Source organism: Pteronotus mesoamericanus, unplaced genomic scaffold, assembly GCF_021234165.1.
Source record: "Pteronotus mesoamericanus isolate MK-2021 breed Mesoamerican mustached bat unplaced genomic scaffold, CSHL_Meso_final contig_24, whole genome shotgun sequence".
In the NCBI taxonomy this organism is placed as follows: domain Eukaryota; kingdom Metazoa; phylum Chordata; class Mammalia; order Chiroptera; family Mormoopidae; genus Pteronotus; species Pteronotus mesoamericanus.
The window spans coordinates 514,951-534,170 of record NW_026555100.1 but is presented as its reverse complement, the minus strand read 5'-3'; the positions used below and the strand labels follow the sequence as shown (position 1 = coordinate 534,170).

The 19,220-nt window shown below is 54.6% G+C and overlaps 1 protein-coding gene across 4 annotated transcripts in view; it reads left to right on the top strand.

Moving 5' to 3' along the window:
• ZMIZ1 (zinc finger MIZ-type containing 1) overlaps positions 1-19,220 on the top strand; it is a 227,242-nt gene that overhangs the window by 38,287 nt on the left and 169,735 nt on the right. For all 4 annotated transcript variants that reach the window (XM_054572487.1, XM_054572489.1, XM_054572490.1 and 1 more), the window contains exon 2: positions 7,790-7,906. The gene's annotated coding sequence lies outside the window, so the exon portion shown is untranslated. The remainder of the gene's footprint in view (positions 1-7,789; positions 7,907-19,220) is intronic.

The window sequence follows — 19,220 nt, the reverse complement described above, 5'->3', positions numbered from 1 at the left end:
CCAGTGCCCAAGCCAGGGCAGGCAGACACAACCTAGGCTGCAAGGGCTCAGAGGTGTCGGGGCCAGTGTGGGCCCAGATGGACAGGGAAGGGAGGCAGGCCAGGCTGGAAGGACAAGGGGATTTAGTTTGCTGGAAGGGACAGCATTCCAGAAGGACAGAAGTGTGTGGGCAAAGGTTTGGAGTCGTTCCTGGGGAAAGGCATGCCCTCTCCCGTAAGACATCTGGGCTCTTCTGGCCCAGACAGCCTCAGCTCTCCATGCCCAGTGGCTGTGGGGTGAAGCAGATGGCCTGCGGGGGGGCGGGGCCACCCTTGGCCCGAGCCAAGCGAGGCCAAGTGGCCCACACAGGCCAGAGCCTGAGACCTTGGCACCAGCCACTCGGAGCTCTCAACTCGAGAGTTAATGATTCATTTGTGGCCAATTTCTGCTGGCCTTTGCCTGGAAATTCCTAAGCCTGCCCCTTCCCTCAGCTCTAGGAGCTCCAAGAGTACAGTCTCACTTTCACTTGGCTGAGAACATCTCACCCACTCTCCAGGGAATGGTTTTTAAAATTATAGCAGGAGCGACGCAGGTTAGCCATTAAGAAGAACTAATTCTGGGCTGCAGGCCGGAGTGCTTGGGGGAGGGGGGTTGGTTTGAGTGTAGTACAGTTGAGGCCCGTCTCTGACCCTGTGTACCAAGAGCTGAGGGAAGGAACCCTGTTGGTGTTCGAGGTGCCCCTGCCCCCTGCCCCCATTTAGTTTATAGTGGATGTGAACAGAATCCAGTCTAGTATGATGTGAAAAGTGCTGCAACAGTTACACGGGGTGGGGGGGGCGGATAGAGCTTGACCCAGAGCAGGATTTGGCTGGTTAGAAAAAGCAATAACACATGCAAAGGCTCTGGGGCGTGAAAGTCTGAGGAGGTTGTTCAGGGCGGTTGAGTTAGTTGTGGTATGGCTGGACCCTGGAGGGTATGAGAGACTTCTGGAAGTTTGGACACAACTCACAAGTGAAGGGTTTAGAGACCTTAGAAATTTGACTGTGAGAGGGGCTGGCAGAGCGGAGTCAGGGCTAGTCCCTCAGCTGGTGTGTTTGATTTGGGGTTTTGGGTCATTTGTCCATTTGTGTCTTGATTCTGTGGGTCAGCACACCTTCCTTGACAGCACGCTCTGTGCCGGCTCAGGCCCTAGCCCTGCACAGGTCCCTGTACGTGAGAGGAGGTAGACTAGGGGGAAAGGGTCCTGTGCAGCAATCCAGGCGAGGATTGGCAGAGACTCAGCAGAGCCCAGTGCTCTGCTGTGAGCACAGGGCTGTGCAGAGGCAGCAGGGTGGCTGATGACTTTTACACTCACCCAGGCCTGTCACCCCATGTCCTCAGGTGACTGGCAGGGCTGTTAAGGCAGCCGTGAGGAACTGCACGTTCCTGGCAGACTGGACACACTCCCCTGAAGGTTACCCCTGTCCTATACGATCAACCTGATCTTACCAAGTCCACAGGTGCCGATGAGCAGACTGAAGCCCAGAGAGGCACAGCTCAGGGCCCCTGCCTTCCAGACCGGGCTGGTGGCACACGTATGTCCCTACCCCCCTGCAAATTTAAGAACATATCCCCAAACTAGTTGAAATAGAACAGGCCATTTTTGATCCTCCAGGTCAAAATGTCGAGGGGCTTCGGGGCGGGGCTTCCATTATATCCTTCACTTTGCAAATTTAATTTCTTCTGATTATTTCTCGACAGTCCCAGGCGTTGGTGGTAAACAACCGCTCTCCCCAGAATGTTTCCCCGTGACAGCAGCTTTCTCTACCGAGGGTGCTATCAACACTTGGCAGGGCATCTTCCCAGCTCCCTGCTCCTGAGAAGCTAGAGCTTCTGAAAGACGTTCAGGAATGTGGCGCTCTCCCTGTGTGCTGTGGGGGGTGGGGGGCCGTGCAGGGGCTGGGGCAGGCATGGGCTCAGTCTCTTTGTTCCCCTCAGCAGCCAGCAGCTCAGCCTGGCCTCAGCTTGGCCTCAGAGCCTCAGATGGCCCTTGGTTGTGCACCGTCCCCAGGCGGAGGGCGGGGTGGGATCGTGTGTCCTCTGGCTCCCGCAGCCCTGGTTTTCGGGTCCTTGGCACAGCTCAGAGCAGGAGAGAGCCCGTCCCCCAACGGCAGCTCTGCCAGGCCTGTCTGTGGCCAGGAGACCAGCAGTGTCCCGGCCCTGCAGCCTCGATGGTCTGCGTCATGCTGGCTTAGGTGTCCTGAGTCAGAGCCAGGAAATAGATCTGCTGTGCGGGGGTGGAGGTACGGCTGCCCCGGGCAGCTGGGGTGAACCCCAACCTCTTGCTTGTCCCCAGTAGAGCGCATCCCTCCTTTGGCCTGGATTTAACCAGTGCCTGGAGGAGAGGCTGAGTAGACAGTCAGCTCCCTGCTCCATTTACTATACCCTGCTCCTAGCCCCACGCAGTCAGTGACTGACATGGACAAGAAGGAGCGTTGGGACCCACACACAGCAAGGCTGCTGTGCCTTTGCTGGGGCTGGACCTGGACCGCTTTGCTGGAGTGCCCTTCCAGACTCGTCCTCTGGGCAAGAATTTACCCAAGAATTACCTCTTTGGTGAAGCCTTCCTTGGAAGCCCCTCGTCCAGCTGCAGCTCTCCCCTTTTCCTTTGAGCCACCATCTGTGGATTTCCATTAGGACCCCTGCTACAATGTGTATAATTACATTTTCCTGCAAAGGGCTCCCACATTTACCTGTGCAAGTGCTTTGAGACTGATGTATCTTTGTATCCTGCATACCTGATACATAGTAGACGCTCAATAAAAGCAGGCTGGATTTAATTGGGGGGGGTTCCCAAAGGCAGTGTTGGTGTCCATTCCTTAATGATGTGGTGAAGAGGGGAGGCGGGAGTTTGCATGCGCCCAAATCCCTTCTCGGTCTTGGCGGCCTGGGTGATCGCTGGGGGCCTGCGGCAGCGCCCTCCCCGGTTCCATCCAGCCAGAGCCTTCCTTGCTGCGGGAGCCAGCTCCCTGGGTTGCCGTGTGATCACTCTCCAGAAAACACCCCAGTGGAAACTGCATGAATGATTGATAAGAGCTGAGAGCTGTTTAATTTTTTCCCCCTGTTTAATGGCTATCAATAATTTAATACGCTCTCTGTATGTTTTTAAGAAATAGCACCCATTTTGCCGTCTCCGGTTTAGCGGGCTAAATGATTTAAGTGTTGGAAATGTGCTCTGAGGATGGAAGCTGAGTGAGTCAGAGGAATCTGGAGGCTGGGGGTGGGGGGAGGCGGGTTCAGAGCCAGCCAGCTGTATCTTGGCCTGGGTGTGTGGTGTGTGGTGTGTGGTGTGTGTGTCTGTGTGTGTGCGTGTGCATGTGTGTGTGTGAAGGTGGGAGGGAGGGAGGAGGGAGGGGGCGGGTAAAAGCCAGTGCCTCTCTGCTAAGAGCAAGATAATTGCTTTTCCGGGTCTCACTGAGCAGCAGCTGAACAGCTGTCAGCTTACTCCCCCTCCCCAATGCTGAGCTTTTCTGGATGACTCTGGGGGGCCCTGGGTGGGGGTAGGGGGCTAGGAAGGAGCTGCTGCTGGTACCCCCATAGGCTGAGAATCCCCCTCCCCCTGACATCTTTGCCCCATCTAAAGCCTTCGAGTCATTTTTATTTTAATGATGCAGTTAGTTTGCTGCTGGTGTGTCTTCCAGATGCGGCAGGGATGGTGTGGAGTGGGGTCTCAGAATCACTAATCTCAGGCCCCAAAGGGACCTGGAAGGTCATCTGCCAGTGCTTCCCCTAACTTTCCAGATGCAAAGGATCACCTGGGAGGACTTATTAAAAATTTAAATTTCTGGGCTACATTCCAGACCCACAGACTTCCATTCTCTAGGGAGAGGCCTGGGAAGCTGTGGGTTTAACAAGCAGCCCAGGTGATTTTTATCATCAGAGCAGTTGGGGAAATATAGAGGCCAGCTCCTCCAGTGTTGATGCTTATAGCACCGATAGCACCACATAGCCGATCCCCTCTGCTTACATGCCTCTGGGGATGGGGTGCCTATTACTCCAGTTGCCCATATGTGCATGGAGTTACCTTTCCTACAGGACAGACTGCCTCTTCTGGGTTATCTGTGCCTCTTTGCTGGGCAGGGAGCTTCCTTTCTTAGCAAAGGGGTCTCAGAGAAGATGTCTCAGGGTGAGGCCAGCCATGAGAGCAGGGAGGGACTCTTCTCTCCAGGTCTAGGCGCCCGTTCCCAGTGGCAGGCAGGTGACCTGGTGCTGTGGCCTGCCCCTGGTGGGCTGCAGTGGGCACATCAGCGCACTGTTCGTAGGCACCGTGGTGGTGGCACAGGAAGGACCCTGCGGGAGGCAGAAAGAGTGCTGGGCCTCAGAACTGTCTTGGCCTGTGGGGCCTCCCACAAGACAGAAAAATGTGTCTCATCAGAGACTGTTAACTAAGCAAGATCTCTCAGGTGACAGTGGGGGAACTGAGGCCTCAGGGGGTACCTCCAAGGTCACACATCCTTTGAAGACAGAGCTGGAACTGCAAAGATGGGACAGGGGGCCCAGAGAAGGGCATCCAGGCCTCAGGCCCTGGCACTGGGGGTTAGTGGAGACCCCAACCCAGTCATGTGAGAGATGGGGGTGCAGGGGAAGGCTCCCACCTTCTGGCTCGGCGCTGATGGAGACTGGAGAGTTTCAGACAGAGCCGGTGCCCGTCTGCCTGGCATCATAGCTCTCTTTTGCTTTGCCTGGCCATTTGCTTTGTTTTGGCAGAGCTGCAGTGCTGACTGCAAGTCAGGCTTCCTGTTTTATTTTAATAGATAATTAAGAGGAAACAAATGGTACACATTTTATGGGTGTCATCATTCACTGTAAAATGGAGGACCCCTGAAGTCCTTTCCCACTCTCTAGACCCTCTTCGAGACCTGAAGTTTATCCCTGCCCTCGATCTATTTGGGAGAAGCCCAGGTTCAGGGAAGTCCTGGCCTATGAATAAGACTTGTGATGACCAGCCCCCCACTTCACACTCCCAGTCCTGCTCTGGTCATCAGTTTCAACCCTGAAGGAAGAGAAATAAGGGTGCCACCTAGCCCTACAGGGCCCCTGTTTCGAGAGCTTCGAGAGCACCAAGAGCTGGGAAGACAGAATGGGAAGACTTAACCCAACACTTAGAAAGGCCCAGCCCCAGAGAGAGAGCTGTATGAATCGGACACCTGGGCAAGGCCTGAGTTGCTCAGGGAAGGCTTCCAGGAAGAAGTACCACCTGTCTTCAGGCTTGAAGCACAATAGGAAGGGGAAGAGCATCCTGGGTACAGAGGTTTGAAGCAGCACTAGGAATATGCAGAGAAGAGTTGGGTGACGCAGTCAGGGCAGAGCGGACCTGAATCGTATACACTGGGCAGGCAGAGAACATTAGAAGGTGTGTTTGTTTTTAGCTTCTACTGAAGTATTACTTCCATTCAGAAAAGCGTGCATATCTTAAGTGTAGTTTGACAAATTGTCAGGTAATGAACATACTCTTGTATCTATCACACAGATCAATAAACAACATTCCAGGCCCCTTAACCCCCCTTATGTACTCCCTTCTAGTCTCTGCTACCCCCTCAAGGGTAGTGACTATGCTGGCTTCCAGCAGCCTACTATCAGTTATCTATTGCTGCCCCAAACCACCCCAAAACTCAGTGGCTTAAAACAAAGAACCACTGTTTACTATGTCTTATAATTCTGTGGTTTGCTTGGGCAGTCCTCTGGTTTCCCTTGGGCTCATGTGACGTGCTGGGCCAGCTGGACTGCAGGGTCAAAGATGGCCTTAGTCATGCCTGGCCGTTGGTGCCGGCTGTTGGCTGGGTGGCCTCCGTTCTCCTCTGTCCCCCAGTAAGGTGGACCAGCTTCCTGCCGTGGCCAGGCAGTGTTCCAAGAGGGCCAAGGCCAGAAACAGCAGGGTGTCTTGAGGCCTAGTCTCTGTGAGTCACAAAATGTCCCTTTTATCAGATCCTATTGGTGAAAACAAGTCTCTAGACCAGCCGAGATTCATGGGTGATGAATAGACTACACCTCTTCGCATGAGAAGCTGCAAAGAATCTGTGGCCCTATTTAGTCCATCGCAAGCACAGAGTAGTAAGTAGTTTGGCCTGTTCTTGACCTTTATCTAAATGGACCCCTTAAGCAGGTTCTCCACTGTGTCTGGGTTTTTTGATCAGCATTAGGTTTGTAAGATTTATCTCCTTTGTTGGATATAGTTGCAGATCATTCATTCTTACTGCTGTGTGGTATTCCATGTATACATCAATTTATCTAATTCCATAGTTGATGATTATTTGGGAAGTTTTCATTTTTTGGTCATTGTGAATAGCACTGTTGTGAACATACTAGCATACCTGTCTGGTTGACCACATGCCCGTGTTTCTGTGGAGGGTAGAAATGCTGGGTCACTTATAGACCGCAGGGTAGGGGATACTTCCAAACTATTTTCTCCAAGGCGATGAATGGTGTGTGCCCCACCAGCAGTGTTTGGAAGGTACAAGAGGGTTTCTGGGAGGGGAGTGACGTGGTCAGTGGGGGTTTTAGAAAAGTCCCCAAGCTGAAGATGGGCAGAGGGATGTCTCTGACTCTGCTGCTCCCTGTAATGTCCCCTCTTGGCCCTCCCCTAGCCTCAGGCCTCCAGACTGGGGGAAGTAGGGCGATCAGACCAGGTGGCCCTATTCTGAGCGCAGTCTCTCCTACAGCACTTCTTCCTATGCCAGGGTCCTCCCACTGCCTGCTCTCGGTTTTACCCAGAAGCTGCTTTCCGTGGCTGGCCTGATCCGCCAACAGTCAGGGAAGCTAGGTGCCTACAGGAGCTGATGCAGGAGGACGCAGGAGCTGGGGATTGACTGCCATAACAGCCTTTAACCATGACAGCTCTGCGCAGTGGGTAGAGGCAGGGGGCTTGGGCTCTACCTCCCACCCTGCCACCTCTTGCTGCAGGATCATGAGAGGAAACACTTCCCCTCTCAGGGCTTCAGTTTCCTCATTTGTAAAATGACAGACAAGAGTGTCAGCCTCACCAAGTCTCCTTCCTCTCACTAACCGGATTCCTGTATTTCAGAATCTAATAGGGAATGGCATCAGGAGGCCCTTGGAAAGCCTGATTCCAAGACACGTGTCAGTTAGCCAATTCTGTTCAGCTTGTTCACTGAATACCTTTGCTGCACCATTTATCAGTCATTCATTCATTCATCCATAACATCAAGCAGTTTATATGGTCTTGCTGGCTTCAGAAGATAGAGAAAAAAACTAGGCTTTGTTCCTGCTGTCCAGCAGCTCTGCCCAGGGAGGACATTGACCTCTAGAAAGCTGGAGGAGACATGGTCAGCTTAGCCCAAAGCTGCTGGGGGATGAACAAGGAAAGGAGGGGCAGATCAGAGAGGGTTCAGTGGAGGCATCTGAGCAGAGTCTCAAAGGCCAGGGAGGCTTAGAAAGACACAAATGTGGGGGAAGGGCTCCAGACAGAGCACCCAGCTGTCCCAAGGCTGAGGGCCTACATGCTGGGCCCATAGCACCATGGTGGGTTGTGCCAGTTTGGCTGCTGCTTGAGGTACAGGGTACAGAGGGGCTGACCTCACTGCCAGGCTGGTTCCGGACTTCTAATGCAAAGTTCAGGAGATGGGCGTTTATTGAAGGGTTGGGGAGCAGCATCCCGTTTCGAGAGGGGCTTCCACTTCTGTGGGCCAGCTCGGCCTTCCAGGAGGTGGCCAGAGGGGCCTGGACAGGTGGGACCTAGAGGTCGGTGAAGGGAGCTGTGGGGCGCCTGCATGGTCAGACTTAGAGCTCACTGTGCCCTCTCCTGTCTCCGCAGGACTTTGCTGTGCTTGGACAAGTCGGACTGCTGGGGCTGCTGCCTCCTTAGCCCTGCCTCCTTCTCTTGACACACTCAGCAGCCTCAAGTCCTGATTGTGGGCAGGGGCCTTAGCAGGTAAGCAGCATGGGCTGGTCCCCTCACATTGTGTGTCTGCTGGTGGGGGGGGCCCCGCTGAGCGACTGGTGCTATTTTGGGGCCTGGAAATCCAGGAGCTAGACTGTCATCACTGAGAAATTAGAGGAAGGGGCTTATTTCTACTTTCACTTCTTCCTTGGTCTCCTCTTCTCAGAGGGAGCCAAACAGTGGAGGGGAGTGTGCTCTGGCTCAGACTTGAACGTTTAGTTTGATTCTGTTGCCCGCTCCCAGCGTAGCTTTGGGTAGCCCTCTCCCTCCCAAGCTGGGAGCCTCAGTTCTCTCCTCTCATGCATGAGGATAATAATCATGACATTCTCTTAATATTCTGAGCGCATAACTCTATGCCAGGCCCTGTGCTAAGACCCTATAGTTATTGACTTTTTCATCTTCAGAACAACCTTGTGAATTAGATGCTGTTATCATCCCCATTATACAGTCAGGAAAACATTTCCCTTGTAGTTGGGAAATGACTTACCCAAGGTCACACACCTGGCTGAGCCCCCATGAGGGTCAATTCTGGGCCTGTGTGGCTCCAGTGCAGCAGCCCCTAACCCTTGGACTATTCTGTCCCTGGACTTCGCCTCTGCTGGCCTCTTCTCGGGGTGAGGATCAAGGTGATCGTGGGTGTCGTCAGTAGTTCTGGATCCTTCCCAACGCAACGCAAAAGGAGGGGGCTTTTACAAAGTGACAGTGGCTACTGGTTGTCTGGATGTGGATGTGATGTGACATGGGCCAGGTCTGGCCTCTGATCCCTGAAATGGCACATGAGCCCCATCTAGAAGAGGGTTATGTTGGCTGGATAAGGCTCTTCCTCTGCCTCCCAAGTTCAGTTTCCCAAGCTTGTATTAAGCACTTGCCTGCATGCCAGGCCTGACGCCAGGCCCTGGGATACAGGGAAAAGAACGTCCTATTGTGTGCTCTAAGGGAGAGGCAGGGAGATCACAATCACAACAGAGGCAGAGCAGACAGCATTCAAAAGTAAGTAGCCTTGTGTGGACACAGGAACAGGTTGGAGGATGAGGTTGGTAAGGGGATGGGGAGATCATACAGGACCACAAGTGTCAGGCTGGGAAATTAAATCCTGAGGCCAGCGGGGAGCCATGGAGTGCTCTAAGTCAGGTAGTGACCTATTAAAGGTATCTGCATGGAAAAAGCCATTAGCAAGTCCTCAGCTGAAAGCAGGGAGACTAGTGGAATTGTCCCAAGGTCCCAGTGAGAGGTCAGAGGGCTCAGCTAGAGCCAGAGAAATGGTCATGGATAAAGAGTGAGAATCACAAGAGACCAAGGCAGGAAAGTTGGCAGGATTTGCAATTGACTGGTTTCGGGTCAGTATGGGGACAGGAGGAATGGGATAAATGTTCGAGTTGTGAGTGAGTGCGAGGAATTTAGAATCCAGGAGGGCTTCTTGGAGGAGGTGGACCAGGTTGTAGTCCAGAATGTCTCTAAGAGGACTGAGATTTTCAACAAGAAGAAGATTTGGGTGGCCTCCTTGCACATGGGCGTGATGTTCTCACCTAGGAGTACAGGCACATGTACAAGTCCCAAGGATTCTCCGAGCCCACAGTCATACCTGCGTCTGTGAGTACCTGTGCACTGCATACGTAAACACACAGACACATGTGTGCAAAAAGGCACACTCCTTCATGTGCATATATACACAGACACCGCTCAGGCATGTTACAAACATTCACATGTGCACACAGACTTGCATGCACATACAGGCTCACACATGTTCACAAACTTCTGTGTTGATGCTCCACACAGATACACAGGCACAAGCTCTAATAACACATGGCATTCTTACACACACAGGGGCATGCTCACGTGCATACACAAGGAGGGGTGTGTTCCAAGGGGCTGTTCAGGGGTCATGGGCTTCTTGGGTACAAAAGCTTCCAGCCCCTCCCATGGTCTCTGGGCAGCTCTGAGCCAAGACCGAGCCCCAGCCTCTGAATGTATGTCAGGGGGGTGTTTGAGAGGCAACTTTGTGACCATGGACAAGCTCTTGCCCTTTCCGGGCCTCAGCTTCCTCATCTGGAAACAGGAACAGTTGCCACCTGCCCCCTCTCCTGGACAATGTGGTTGTGAGGATTAGTAACCACCAATGTACAGTGCTGAGAGCAGTTCCTGGACTCTTCAGGGCTTTAGCAGAAAGGAACTGTTATTTTTACAAGAAGAAAGCAGGTTGTGGAGGGAGTGGGGGCACTGTGGGTGTTGCCAGGGGGATGTCCGTGGGTCCCTGCTCCTCATCCCTTGGGGACTCCACCCCAGCTCCCTGGAGCCTGGGTGCCCTCTGAGTCTTGGGCACAGCCGGTTGGTGGGGTCTGTGTCGTCCCTGCTCCATCTGTGTTTTCCTTGTTGGTTGCTGGAGAGTTGGGGTCTGTGGCACCAGTTTGGGGTCTGTCGCATCAGGCAGAGGTGAGAGGACCCCAGCGAAGCCTGGACACATTGAAAGGGTATCTCGCTGAGGGCACTGACATGACTCAGGGTATGACTCTGGGCTCAGGCTTTGTAGTTTCCCAACTCTGCCCCTTTGTTTCTGCTTCTTTGTGACTCCAGAGGTGACTTAACCTCTCGGTGCCTCGTTTCCTCATCTGTAGAGACAATAGAACCTGCCTCACTGAGTGATGAGGAATTCAGTGAATTAAGCCATATAAATGCTCACACAGAGCCTGGAGTGTGGCTAGTGCCCCTTGCAAATGGATCGATGGTGGGCCAGCAGGCAGAGGTGAGTGATGGATCTGGTCCCAAGGGCTGTGGCCACACAGGAGAGTGACATGGTTGGATTCTCATTTTTAAAAAGATGTAGGGGACAGCAGGGATTGGGGTTAGGCTGGGTTTGGGTTTCATCTGAGGCAATCCCAAACAGCTGTTGATTAGAGCTCTGTGGGCGGGACATGAAGTGACGGCCACGCTCTCTGGCGAGCCCCTGCAGCCCCTGGTTTGTGGCTTCATGCTGCCAGCATGTGCCATCAGCTGTCAGTCAGCAGACTTCCAGGGTTACTCGGGCAGGTTTGGGGCTGGCTACAAAGACCTTGAATACTAAGCCCAGCTCACAGCCTGGCCGTGGCTACGCGGAGCTGGGATTCCAGGGTTCCCATGTGGCGTGCCTGTCAGTCTTCAGCACCAGCTGAGAATGCACACCCCCTCTCTCTGCCTGGAATTTGTTGCCTATAGCCCAGGCCCTTCCACCCTCAGCCTTTGCAGCATGCCCTAACCCTGAAACCCCTACCCCAGCCTGGAGCTGAAAATAGTCTACAGTCCACTGGTCGTTCCTGCCTGAGGTGGAACGCTGCCTGGGTGAGCAGAATGGGGCCGCTGTCCTGGCAGACCCTCTGAGAAGGACCTTCTGTCAAGCCTCAGTCCTGCTGTGGACCTGCCTTGTGACCTTGGACAAGTCGCTTCCCTTCTCCGAGCAGTTGTTCATTGGTCAGAGGGGTAGGAAAAGTTAGGGGGTCACAAACTACACTGATCTCAAGGGCCCCAACAACTCAGAGAAGCTTGGGAGGGAGTATCTCCACTGTGCAGATGAGGAAACTCAAAGCACAGAGAGGTTATGGAACATATGCAGGGTCACAGAGCTATTGGTGCAGTTGGGATTCAGCCCAACTTTATCTGATGCCATTATAACTACATGTTTTCCCCACTACATCGAACTGTCTGTGGCAGGCACTTTAGTACCTACCAAAGTTTTCTGGGTGATCCATTCACTTCCCCAGCCAGAGTGTGTTATGCCAGGCATCTGACAGTAAATCTGCATCCGAGGAACTGGGTGAGTAGTACAGCCCCAGCCTATGGCAAAGGTCACGGAGTCTCCAGTGTAGAGTATTTTAGGTGGTTGCCATCAGTGGGTGAAGGCAGTAGGAGCTGGGAGGATCAGCTCTTCCCTCCAGACTGCCCACCATTTGTGCCCCCGCCTGGGTTAGAAGGGAGACATGGACGAATCTGTTCAGTGATGTGATGGGGACAGAGGGGCCCAGAATCCAGCTCAGGGTCACACGGTATCACTACGGCAGGAGTAGGAAGTGAACGGGCCAGCAGGAGGCATCCTTCCCGTGGTGGGGGTCGGGGGAAAGGCAGGTCTGTGTCCCTCCCCTGACTCTCCCAGGGTCCAGCAGGATCCTTGCTGACTGTATGTGATCACCTGTGTAGGTATGTGGGGCTACGTGTGTACTCCAGGGACCCATCACCTTGGCCACCAAAGGGTCTTTCCTAGGACAGGCTGGGATTGGTAAACTACGCCTTGAAGGGTTCCTTCAGTGTTACTCACCTCTGGGTGCTTCTCCCTCCTGCTGGTGTTTGCTCACCAGGCACTCACTGAGCTCTGGAGTTTGAGGACAGCCACGCCCATGCCCTATGTCCTTGGGTCCAAAGCCTCGGTGATCTTGCTGGGAGGGAGCAGACACGGGGTGGGGATGCAATGGCGGCATCTTTATTTGAATCCTAGCATCCTGGCCACTTTTAGGAGCAACGGTCTTTAGAAATTATCTGGCCCAACCCCTCATGGTACAGGTCAGGAAGCTGAGGCTAAGAGATAGGAGGGTACACCCCCAGTGCCTCCCTGTATGGTGCGCCAGGATTTCAGCTGAGCTCACTGCTACTCTAAACTGCTTTGGATGCATGACAGGTGTAGCTGCTGGCAGGGTGCAAGACCTGCAGCAGCAGTGACCTGGCCTTGGGATATGGTGTTTGCAAAAACGCAAGACTGACCCCAGAGGGGCAGGGACCTCAGAGAGTATGACCAGGAAAGTTCTGGGAGTCTTTGGAGATCCGCCCAGAACCGGGACTGAGAACTGCTGAGAACTGCGTAGGGCGGGCTCAGACCTGGCTCTGTTTGTCCTGGTTTGTATTCCACCTCCTGTAATCACCACCTCCCGCTGAGCCTGCTACCATTAGAGCTTCTCTTCCCATCTGTTTACCCAGAGAGCTGAGTGAAGCCTGGGGATTGGAGGCCAGAGGCCATGGCAGAGAGAATGCTCCTGAGTGAGGGCCCGATTTGAAAGCTGACAAGATGCAAGAGGATGAAGAAGGAAAGTGGAATTGGGAAACCAGGGGGGCCATCCACATTCCTCATCAGTCCCTTCCACTGAGCCACAGCAGGGTGTCCAGCGGCCTGCTGTCTGGGAGGCTGCTGGATCTTTGTTATCGGGAACAAGTGTCTAGGTGCTGTGAGTGACTAGAGAGCAGGGAGGGCTTCCTGGAGGAGGTGGAGTTTCAGCTGGCCCAGAAGAATGATTGTGACTTCGAAGTGAAAACATTCCAAACAAAGGGACCTTTGCGGCCAAGGCCCAGAGTCAGGCATACTTGAGACAGATCAGTGGGGCTGAGACTGGACAGTGAAGGAATGAGGCTGGAGATGCCCCCTAGAGGCCAGATGGCAGAAGGAGGAAGTATGCACTTTTCCTTCTGACTTGCGAAAAGTCCCTGGGTAGATCACTGCCCCACTTCTGTGTTTTAGTTTCCTTGGATCTCCTGGGCACTTCAGGCACCCGGCAGCCACGGCAGGGCCAGTGCCACAGTGGAAGATCTGCCTTTGGGGAGGGTGCGAGCAGGGGCCAGAATCCTGGGCTTTTCTCCTCCTCCAGGAGTTGGGCAGCTGGCTCGGGACACTGCTGCTAGACCCGGGGCTTCTCTCTGGCTGGGGAAGGTTGACCTCAAACTCATGAGGTGTGCTGGCAGTGTCACCAACAAAGATGGAAGCGGTATTAGACCCCTGGGGCGGGCCCACCTATGGGCTAAGGGTCCAGCTCCCAGAGTGGACTTCAGAGCTGAGAGTTTGGGGTAGGCTTCCCTCTCTATCCTGCTTCGGGGAAGGGAGGGAGTAGGTGGCCCTCTGCAAGGCTGTGGGTGGGCTCAGACCCCAGTGGAGAGGAGCTGACCCTTTGAGCCCTGTGATCTGCTGTGGGCCCCATGGGTGTCTGGTGCCCCTCTGGGTGCAGGCTGTCGCTTGGCTCTGGGCTCAGCCCAGACTGTATTTGCTGAGCCTCCGCTAGCCCGCAGCGGTCTCTCTGTCACTCTCCCCTATCAGGCACACACTCTTGGATTCCCAGTGTTTGGGATTGTGCAAATTCTCCCAGCAGCCAGCTCAGGCCCCGTCTGCTACAGGCTGGCCCAGGTGACTCTCGGGAAGCCCAGAATTCTTTTTTGAACAACACTGCAACCTTCCCACAGCATGAAGGGCAAGCTGCCCTCATGCAGAGTCTCTTTGTGACCCCGGTTCCTGTCATAACCCTCCTGGTATCAGGTGGGCTTAGCAGGCGCCCATTTTCCAGAGAAGGAAACTAGAGTCAGAGAAGAGAGATGAGACTTGGCTAGGTTCACGCAGCCAAGCCAGGACCCAAGCCCAGGATTCCAGGCCGCTGGTCAAGCTCCTTTGAAGCTGAGCCAGTGTTTCCTGCTCAGGGCCCCAGACAGGTGGGGCCAGGGCTTGGGAAGAGGAGGTGGAGGAAGAGAGCCCTAGGGGGTCGAGGAGCTGGAGGGCAGATGGCCAAGTCACTGTCTCTTCTCCTCAGCTCCAGCTACTTTAATTAGCAGGGTCCGCCAGTGGCACTGACATTTACCTGGTGGGGAAGAGAGCCTCCTCCCTCTTGAATCAAGATGCTAAAAATAACTGGGCCCAGCTTCCTGGGGCCCCTGCCCAGCCAGCGCCAGCCCGCCTGCCTCGGTGACCTTTTTCCTGGGTGCTGGAAGCTGATTGCTTTGTGAGTATGCAGTTCTTGTGCTGAGGACTTCCTAGGGGTTGGGACAGCAATGGCATTGGATGCTCAACTCCTGAGACGGCAAGGCCTACCTGCTCCCCAGGTATGGGGTGATGGTCCCCTGCCTGAACCCTGGCACCCACCCCCTTTTCTCCCTGGGTGCAGCACCCTGCCAGGCTGGCCACCCTACCCCGGGGTGCTTAGGTCCCCCTCTCTTGATCTGCTGGAGTTTCTCCGAGGCGACCTGGACTCTAAGTGTATGGGAGACTGTGCTCCTCACCCTTGGAGTTACCCAGTGCTCATCTTCAGTCCCGTACCGTGCCCAACACAAGTGTAAAGTCGCGGGCCCCTGCCCTCACACTGCGTGTTCAGCCTGTCACACGAGCAGCCAAGAGGAGCCCAGACTTTGGAGCTGGATACATTTAAATCCAGGTGTGCGATCTCCGCCTCTCTATTCTCATCTCTGAGACGGGCGGCACAACTGCCCTTGTCGTGTTATTGTAGAAATTGCATGAGGTGATGTGCAGAGTGCCAGACCCAGAGAGCTGGGCCTGTGGGGCAGGGGTAGGCATGGATACCGCTTTCTCTTTCTCTTTCTCTTGCTGTGTAAATAGACCCTAAAAACCTAATACATTTGGTTGGTGTGTTTGGACCAGGAGCAGAAGGTCTGCCCATTCTGTGCACGTCCAGGGTGGCCTGGGACCCCTGCCCCGCTGTGTTTGTCCAGTTCTTGCTTTGAGTAGTGTGAACAGAATTGTGTTGACATTGGTCCACATGCCCGTGGCTGTGGGGTTATTAGCTCTCTGGAAATGGAAGTTGTTTTTTTGAACTTGCCGACTCTGAGAACAAGGGCCAGTAGCTTAGCCCCTCCGCACCTTGGTTTCCTGATCTGAAAATGGGAATAATATGGCCCCTGCCCCATAAGCATTGTGAGAGTAAATTAGGTGCATACATACGGTGCTTTGAATGGGTCTGGCATAGGGTGAGCGCTTGGGACGTACAAGTAGCTGTACAAGTAACAGTAGCAGTCGGTGGCAGTAACAGCCACCACCTGCCGTTTGTTGAGTGATTAGTATCAGATGCTGTGTCAGATGCTAAGCACTTTACATACATTATTTAATCTTCATGGCAACCATATACAAGGTCCTCCTATAAGCTCTATGTTCCAGATGAGGGAGCTGGGGCACAGAGAAGTCACATACAGTCTGAAAGTAGTAGAACTGAAAAGCAGATCTCACTCAGCCGTGCCAGGGTGACCAGCCATTCAGGTTTGCCTGGGACTGTCCAGTTTTAGTGCTGTGAGTTCCACATCCCAGAAACCTCTCGGTTCCGGGACCACCAGGGCAATTGACGTGTTCTACTCCTAAGCCTGCTGGGCACCCGGACCCCCTCCTTGGCTCTGGAGCTGGCTGCTGCGCTCTGGACCGGGCCCCTTCCCACACCTGGGTCAGGCCCAGTGGGTCCCAGGCTGCCCCTCACCGGCCCTCAGTCTCCTTGTCTGCACTGAGGGCTTTGGCACCTCTGCTCCCTGCTTTCTAGAGACACTCTGGTAAACTCTTGCTTAAAAGAGGGAAGGCGGAGTGAGCCCCCGCCCCCGGCCCTGGCTCAGGCAGCCTGGAGAGATTGTACTGGCCCTTCCGGTGCATTGATGGAAAGCTCTGCTGACAAAGGAGAAAGGTCAGCAGGGGGACAGAGCGGACTTGGTGGCGGCCTGCTAGCCAGCAGTACCCTCCCCCAGGTCAGGACTTCCTGGGGGGAGGGGCCCAGTGTTCCTTGGGATCCTGCTCAATTCATATTGACTCAAGCAACCGCTGGGTCAGCGAAGCAGCTGGGAAGATGCCTGAGTTGCGCTTGACACTTCTGTCTCCCACACCCCCACAGTTGGTTCGATGCCCTTAACCATCTCTGGCTCTGTGTCCCATTTAGCACCCACAACCTCTCCTGGCATGTAGGTCTCACCCTCTTCTTGCCTCTCAATGACTAAAGCCTTCCCAGCCCTCCACTGCCCTCCCTGGCTTCCCACTGTCATCAGGAATAAAGTCCAAATTCTGAGGCTGAGAGTAATGCCTTCTTGAGTTCAGTGAGGCAGCCCAAGCTGCTTGTCCTTCCCCAGGACTCAGGTGTGCTGTCCCTGCCCTCACACAAGGGCTGAGCCTCTCCTGGCCCTCTCTCCCTGCCTGGGCCTGTCTTTCAGGCACATCTCCAAGCATGACTTTCTAGGACCTAACTCATCACTTTTCTCCACAGGCACACCTACCCAGGGGCAGGAGATGTGGGGGGGGTGGGGCGGGGACGGGGCACAGGGGCATGGAAGAGGGCATGTGTGAGGTAGCAGTGCACTCTGAGTGCCCACCCAGCTCTGCCCCATGTGCCACCCTCACCAAGGCTGCAGCGCTGAGCTCACTGTGACCAGGACGCCAGCCTGATGCACTGACCACTCCATGCCATTCCTCAGACTTGCCCTTGAACTGTCCAGTGCATCCCAAGCCCCAGCTCCTGGAGGGGCCGGCAGGAGCCATCTGTCTCTCCAGTGTGCAGGGAGGCCAAGCCCCCATGAGGACAGGATATTCAGTGGCTGGAGCACAAAGCTCGGAGATCTGACCCTAGCTTCATCTCATCTTGGCTGTGTGACCTCAGGTAGTCACTGAACCTCTCTGAGCCTTAGTGGTGTCATTTGTGAAGTGTGAGTAATAATAGCCCATTCTTCACAGGATGGTGAGAGTCAGTGAAGTGACACATGTTTAGCGTTTCCAGGGTCCTGGAACATTTTGAGGATTAATAAAGTCAGCGCCCCTCCCCCTCCCCTCCCCTCCCCCTCCCCCCCTCCTCCTCCTCATCATCATCATAATCAGGGCAGGCAGGTGCCATATTCAAGAAACGAGGGCCCTCTCCTCCAGCTGGGCGCCTCCTGGTTATTTGGCCCCTCCACGTCTGCCCCTCTGGGTTCCCTCTCTGCCCTCCGTCCTCCCGCAGTTCCTAAAACCTCAGCAAGGCTAGCCCTCCCTCACCTCCGGTTGTCACCCGCCTTCCCCACCCTGTTCCCATGGAATGAATGCCTTTGGAGCTGGGGCCAGGATTTATTATGTTTCCCCCATGGTCTCATAGGTGCCTAAAAAACAGTGGGTGCCTAATGAGAGTTTGTTGGGTTGAACCGGTGTTCGCCGAGCCAAAGTCACTTCCAAGAACAACACAGCAATGACTAGCTGGGCTTGTCGGCCCAGCTGAAGGCTGTAGAGGGACATTTTGAAACCAGACCTGAGCCATCTCACACTGGGTCACAGCGTGTGCCCTCTCTGGCCTCCTGGATTCAGAGGTTTGGGGGAGGTGGGGAAGGGGCAGGGGGGAAGCGCTGGGGTTGGGCCTCCCTCTAGGAGGGTTTTTCACGGCTGGCTCCTCTCAGGTCCTCTGAGCTATCGCTCCCTGTTTTGTTTGACCCAGTCCTTTCCCCACCCCCACAGTTCTCTGTTAAATTGTGTTATTATATTTAAACAAATCAATTCCATTGCAGAGTTTTTCCTGTCCTAATGATGAGTTTTCAGCACAAATGCCATTGATTTCTCACAGCCCTGCAAACCAGTTGATGAACAGCACTGGGCTTGTCTTTGGAGAGGTACTTAGAGCATTTCTGCGAGGCCGTGCACGGCCCCCATCACCGCCCATCCCCCACCCTCACCCCACATGTCACTGCCGCCTGCGGTGGGGCTGAGGCTGTGTGACAAAGGGAGACCCGCAGTGCCCGCCAGCGGTGGAATGTCACCGCAAGAGGCCCAGCCCCTTGTGCTAGTGAAACAATCAGAGTGGAGATATTTTATTGATTTTGGCCTGAGGCAGGAGCCCAACTTACAGAACAGAGAAGTGGTGCAGTGTGATCTTTGTCTTCCTTACAAGTTCAGAGCACGGTCCTGAGGGTGACAGCCGCTCCCATTTCTAGACCTTGATGGGGCTGCCTGTCACTGCTCTTTTAAGGGGGCAGTTCGGAAGGTTAGAGAGCCGTCCACACTGGGGAGTGGGTAACTTCCCTTTGTGAAATCCCTGGCAACTCCGGGATCAAAGTCAAGGCTCGCTCAAAACTAGGCAGCGCTTTGCCTTTCAGATCACGGCCAGGAGCACGGACTTGACTGAGCTTTTCCATGACTCCAGGGCTTGGGTGGGCAGGCATTTTTGTTCCCAATTTAGAGGTGGGCAGCCTGAGTCGAGGGCATCACTGAGTGGGGGGAGAGCTGTTGCTGCTGAGACCAGAAGCGCTCCGGGCCCCGGGCGCAGCCTTTGTGCTCCCATCCGTCTGACAAGGAAAGAAGCCTCTCTTACTACCAGCCAGCCTTGCTGCCACCCCTTGGCCCACCCCTGGGCTTCTTCTGTCTGCTAAGCCCAGATTGTCACATAGAAAGACCTTGGTGGTCACCGGACAGGGGTCTCAACTCACTGGCCGCAGCATGCCACGCAAGCCTGCGAAGTGGGCTGGAGTAAGGCAGGAGGGCTTGGCAGGGACTGTGGCAAGCTGGAGAGTGCCTCTCTCACCTAAACCCCTCAAAGTCACAGGGGTTTTAGTAACCCCATGTCCATAAAACTACACAGGATGGGGACAGGACTGTGTG